At 36.5% G+C, this 5,086-nt stretch overlaps 1 pseudogene; it reads left to right on the top strand.

Moving 5' to 3' along the window:
* Positions 1 to 2,865: 2,865 nt before the first annotated feature.
* Positions 2,866 to 5,086, top strand: part of LOC111378317 — a 4,921-nt pseudogene continuing 2,700 nt past the window's right edge.

Below are 5,086 nucleotides of genomic sequence, written 5' to 3' on the forward strand. Positions count from 1 at the left end.
AAGGGAATTTTTCAATTTGGCAACAAAAGATGAAGGATATTTTGGTCCAACAAAAAGTTTCGGCCATAGATGGCAAATTTCCTGCAAATTTAACAGAAGTACAAAAAGAAGAGTATGATGAACTTGCATACGCTTCAATTATTTTACACCTGTCTGATACTGTTTTGAGAAAAGTAGAAAAATTGGATTCTACAAAACAACTTTGGAAAAAGTTGGAGGACTTATATTTACTTAAGTCAACTCCTAACAAATTGTACTTGTTTGAACGATTTTTCAGCTTTAAAATAGATCTTTCAAAGGATCTTGATGACAATTTGGATGTCTTTAACAAGTTAATTCAGGACATCGTTTATTGTGATGAAGAAGTATCTGAAATGTATAAGGCTATTATCCTGCTTAATTCCATGCCTGATTCATATAGGGAAGTTAAAAATGCAATTAAGTATGGTAGGGACACCTTAACACCCGAGATTGTCATAGACTCACTTAGAAGTAAGGAGATGGAGATTATGGCTGAAAAAGAGGATAAGAGGAGTGACGAGTTACATATGATGAGGAGTAGAATGAAGTTTAAGCAGATGAATTTGGGTAGAACTCAAGACGGTAAGGATTCGAGTAGTGACTCGAGTGATGAGGGTAGTAAGAAGAAGGGCAAGGGATGAGACAAGTCTAGTGGTAGAAGGTGTTACAGTTGTGGTAAGTCTAGATACTTTATTATGGACTGTCCCAAGAAAAAAGATAAGTTGAAGGGTAAGATGAGAGGTGAGACGAATTTGGTTGAGGGGTCGAGTTACGACCACAGTAAGGTTTATTAGGTGTAAACCTAGTCACTGCATATGCATCTGTGTGTGATCCTTTTCTACATGTGTGTGATTGTCTAAATTTTGTTGCATTATTATCTGCTACGTCTCAATGTGTTTGATATATGCATTTTCATGAATTTGAGATATTAGGATTACTTGGTATAATTGCTTGCATGCATAGTGGGTTAAGATGCATTAGCAGTGTGTTGTGTGCCTTTTGGTAAGATGGAGTATAGATGCCTAGGGGTACATGGTGGTTTGTACCGGAGATGTGGAGTGTGACATTTGGATCACGAGTGGAGATGTGATCAAATTGTTAGAATCCTTTATCTAGAAAGAGACCCTGATCAGGTGGAGTGTGAGAGAGGCACTTTTATCACTTCTGTTAGGTGGAGACCCATTATCCAAGTATGTTGGAAGAAGTGAAGTGGAGATAGAGGATTATCCCGTGGACTTATGATCTATTGTGACTTGCCAGTTAGACATGAGTTGAGTGATCTGTCTAGTGAGCTTGGTGGGCGATGAGAGGAGATATGTGTTCTCGAGGTGTGAGCAACATGGAATGAGATAGGATAAGTGTGGTGAGATATTTTCTTAGGGTCATTTATGCATGTGTTGCATATGTGGTTGATCGTGGTTTGATTGATTTGATGTTAATTTATGGTTCTATGTGAACATGTTTTTGAAAAAATCTGTGTGTGTTATCCTATAGTATATCTTCATCGCACGTGTATTTGCTCTTGATTGTTTACTGTTAAATATTTTCTTCTAATTGAGTGTTTTTTACCTTAGGCCCAATGAGTACATGGAGCAGGTATAGTATGTGTTTCAAGTTGGAAACACAAGGTAAGGTCTGTAATTTTGTTGGCTACCTTGATTATGCAAGTGTGAACTGTGTGTTTTGATTACTTGCAGATTTATTGGGTATAAAGGTGGAGATTTGTTCGGTTTTTGATACCCAATAAATTTCGGGCTATGATGTTAACGTGGGTTAATATTATTTCATAGGCATATGCCGATGAATGAAATAAATCCAACAACCAAGTCCATGAGCTACACCCGACCCAATTGTATTCCCTTATGGATGGCTTGAATCTTGACATGTTTACCCCTTTAATGGTCCAACTTTAAGCCTAACTCTAGAGTATATATATGACCATAACCCTAGCCACTTTCTTATGATGCATTGTGTGATTTTGAGAGAAGAAAAAGAGAATCCAGGCTGCCTCCCTTTGGTGAGAAAAAAGGTCTCTAGAAGTGTCTAGAACGCTTGTATAATATGTGCAATTGGTGGTCCCTTCATAATATACCTTCGTGGTGTCTTCTCATAGCCTTTGTGGCCACAAATTATCATCATTTCTTGTCCTACATGGGTAAGATTGAATAGCAACTAAGGTGAATCAATTGATTATGGTTTGGAGCCGATTGGATTGGTTGTTGGTTGAGAAATGTGCGTTGGATTGAGTCCGATAATCACCCATTTGAAGATCTTTCAAGAAAGTTTCCGCAACAAGTTCTCTACTTTGAATCTCATTATATCTCTCTTGTTTTGATATTTTTCTCCAAGTGTAAAATACTCCTTTGAGTTCTGGAACTTCTGCAGATTGTTGCGCTGCTTCTTTATGAGGCGAAATTCGTTCTATCTCGTGAAATGATTGCTAAACACCTTTAACACCTGTGAAGGCAACAAATTATTTTTAAGGAAATATTGGGAAGTCGGTGGGCTCGAATTAATTTTCTAATCATGTTGATCATATTGTTTGACCGTGCAAATTACGTTAAGGTAATTTTGTCAGTATCTATATATTCGGATCGTTTGAAGGAGAAACTTATACTTCAGAAACAACAAAATTTAGAGGTTAAAATATCAAAAAAATAAAAAGTTGAGGCGTTTTGCACAATAACATTGTAAAGATAAAGAAGTTTTGTGATAATTACACTTTCCCCAAAAAATGGATTCTAATTATACAAAACATAAATGTTAGTTCGATTTAAATGTTGCCGAGGCAAATAGACAAAAATGTCCATGCAAAATTCGTTTCAAACCCGCGTATTTGACACATGCGGAACACTATCATTTTGTCCTTGGGAGTTCTAGTGTCTCTTTTTCGATTTTCCATTGTCAATTTAGCCTTTTCCATTGAAAGTTGCCTCCATTTTCCACATAAACCCTAACATTTCTCACATTTCAATTCAAATTCCACTTAAAACAGTAAATTCCCCATAATTGAAACCATAATTTCCTTTAATACGTTATCCTAATCATAGAAATTTTGGAGTTTGCAATGGATAAGAAGAAAGATGAATCGTATCTGACAATTTACAAACCCTCGAATTTCACGGGAGGTTGTTTGGAAATCCGGTTATTCTAAGTGCGTATCGCACCTTGCGCTGTGGATTTTGTCCCTAACCACCTAACGCTCCACCACGTCCGTCGAGAGGTAGGTATTTCGTTGGAGATTAATGGCACCCGTGTGCCGTCCTCGGATAAGGTTTCGATTACCCTCGACGGGATCGTATGGTTGTCAGGTCCCATGGAATTTGAGGTTTGTGAAAATGGGAAGGAGTTGATCCTGTGCGGCTCTCTGTGGCGGGTTGTTGCTACGGCACGCGCTAATGGGAGTTTTCTGAAAAATGACTCAAGGACCGGTAGGAGCATCAATTGCTATTCGGCCGCCTCCAAGGCAAATGGTCGTTCAACATTTTTTCAGCCAAAACTTGGGGTCTCCTCTCCATCTATGGAGGTTTAAATAGCAGGTTGTTGCTCCGGGATGCTTGTGATATTGACAAAGATGATTCTAATCAGTCTGAGGCGAAAGATGTTGAGGCAGGGGATGCTTAATGCCATTTTCGAGGACAAGGAGATGGGCAAGGAACAAAGGAGTGTAGATAATGGGTTACTTTGGCAGAGGAAACCGCAGGTAATGTGAATATCATCTAACTTTTCTGGCTTTGGTGGTACACATATTTACAGGTATATTTAGGCAGTATAGGAGACTTTGATGGTGGATATTGTTTTATACTACCATTAATCTCGAGTAGTTCAATTTTTTTTTTTTTTTATTTATTTTTTTTTTTATTTTTTTGTGCTTCTTGGTCAGTTGAGAGCATATTCTAGATGGAGAATTTAAAACTAAGGATGCATAGAAAGGATTTTTCAAGATATCTTAGTAGAGGAAGGAGGGAAATAGACATCTAAATCAAATGAAGTCTATTGAAGATCAAAATGAGAGATTTATGTTTTAGAGAGACGAGATCACTAAAAGATTGTGGATGAATCTTGATAGATTATTTAATTTAATGTACCATATGGATGGTTCAACACTCTTCATTTTTTATAGAAATGTTAGTTATCCTAGGATAATCCTAGTGTTAGAAATGACTTAGGACATGAAGACAATGTAGATGAGAAAAACTGTTGGTTCAAAGAACTAATTTGGCTTTCTTTTGGGGGAGATTACTATGGCATCCATTTTACCCACTATATTCATTGATTGAAAGTAAGAGAAAAAGAAACAAGTTTTGCGTTTTTATTTTTTTTGGAATGAGAAAAGCATATTATGTGGTATCTAAAGAAGTGTTATGGTAGCGTCGGAGATCTTAGGGAAAAGAATTTTATTATATATATTGATATTAGAAAAATTTAACTATTGGAGGAATTACGCTGGGAGGCTGTAGTAGGAACCTTTTGATGACTACATGCTTGTACCGAAGTTCTTTCGTGGTGAATGAGCTTGGGAGACGTGCTCAATATAATGCCCCTTCCTGCATGATGAAGCTAGGTGGAGAATATAGTGCAAATTAAAATTTTGGAGAAGTTATTCGGATTTAGAAGCTTCATAATTAGAACTGAGACATCATGTGTAGATTTTCCTTGCAGTTGTAGCTGGTGACTAGAGAGTAATATTGAATCAAATGGTGATTGTTTTAGGCATTTCGATTCTTGAGTTGATGAAGATGATAGTATGTAATATATATATATATATAGAACAGGTTGAATGAAGAGGATAAAATAATCTACAATTTGAACTTTGCTGAAATGAGGACGTTAAAATGGATGAATGTTGAATAGAATGAAGAAAACAAGAAATGCTAATATATGTCAGTAAGTGGGTGGCACAAATTAAATCAAGGGCAAATCACGTGGTTATGGCATTTTCATTTTTTTTTTTTTTTTGTAAATTTAAAGAAGTCCTTGTTCACTCACATGAACATATTAGAAGAGGAAGGAAGACCAAGTTAATAGCTTGACATTTTGTTAATGATTTGATTTCATTAGATCT

The sequence above is a fragment of the Olea europaea genome, unplaced genomic scaffold, assembly GCF_002742605.1.
Source record: "Olea europaea var. sylvestris unplaced genomic scaffold, O_europaea_v1 scaffold1800, whole genome shotgun sequence".
Lineage (NCBI taxonomy): Eukaryota > Viridiplantae > Streptophyta > Magnoliopsida > Lamiales > Oleaceae > Olea > Olea europaea.